This window comes from Cucurbita pepo, chromosome 8 (assembly GCF_057944985.1).
Source record: "Cucurbita pepo subsp. pepo isolate OVF chromosome 8, ASM5794498v1, whole genome shotgun sequence".
NCBI classification, from domain to species: domain Eukaryota; kingdom Viridiplantae; phylum Streptophyta; class Magnoliopsida; order Cucurbitales; family Cucurbitaceae; genus Cucurbita; species Cucurbita pepo.
Genome location: NC_141805.1, coordinates 5924642 through 5925607, shown reverse-complemented (window position 1 = coordinate 5925607; position 966 = coordinate 5924642).

Sequence of the window (966 nt, the reverse complement as noted above, 5' to 3'; positions counted from 1 at the left end):
GAATTAGGGGTTCGATTTTAAGCACTTTTTTTACTGCTTTATACACTCTGTTTCTTCGACAATCTATTCTAAATCATCATGCCTAATCATTCCTCACAAAAGTTTCTTAAAACATGAAAAGTTACTCAGTTTCTTTAGCACGTGTTTCAAACGTCTTAGTTTGAGGTTTCCGAATTAGGGTTTTGATTTTAAACACTTTTTTATTGCTTTATACACCGTTTCTTCAAAATTCTATTCTAAATCATCATGCCTCATCATTCCCTACAAAAGTTTCGAAAAACATGAACAGTTACTTGGTTTTTTAGCACGTGTTTCAAACGTCTGGTTTGGGGTTTCTGAATTAGGGTTTCAATTTTAAGCCCTTTTTTTATTGCTTTATACACTCTGTTTCTTCGACATTCTATTCTTCATCATCATGGCTAATCATTCCCCACAAAAGTTTCGAAAAACATGGACAGTTTATCGGTTTTTTAGAACGTGTTTGAAACGTCCCAGTTTGTAGTTTCCGAAATAGGGTTCGATTTTAAGCACTTTTTTACTGCTTTATACACTCTTTTTATTCAACATTCTATTCTAAATCATCATGCCTAATCCTTCCCCAAAAAAGTTTCTTAAAACATGGAAAGTTACTCGGTTTCTTTAGCACGTGTTTCAACGTCCCGATTTGGGTTTTCCGAATTAGGGTTTCGATTTGAAGCACTTTTTTGCTGCTTTATACACTCCATTTCATCAACATTCTATTCTAAATCATCATGCCTAATAATTCCCCACAAAAGTTTTGAAAAACATGTACGGTTGCTCGGTTTTTTTAGCACGAGTTTCAAACGTCTCGGTTTGGGGTTTCCGAATTAGGGTTTTGATTTTAAGCACTTTTTTACTGCTTTATACACTCCGTTTCTTTGAAATTCTATTCTAAATCATCATGCCTCGTCATTCCCTAAAAAAGTTTCAAAAAACATGGACAGT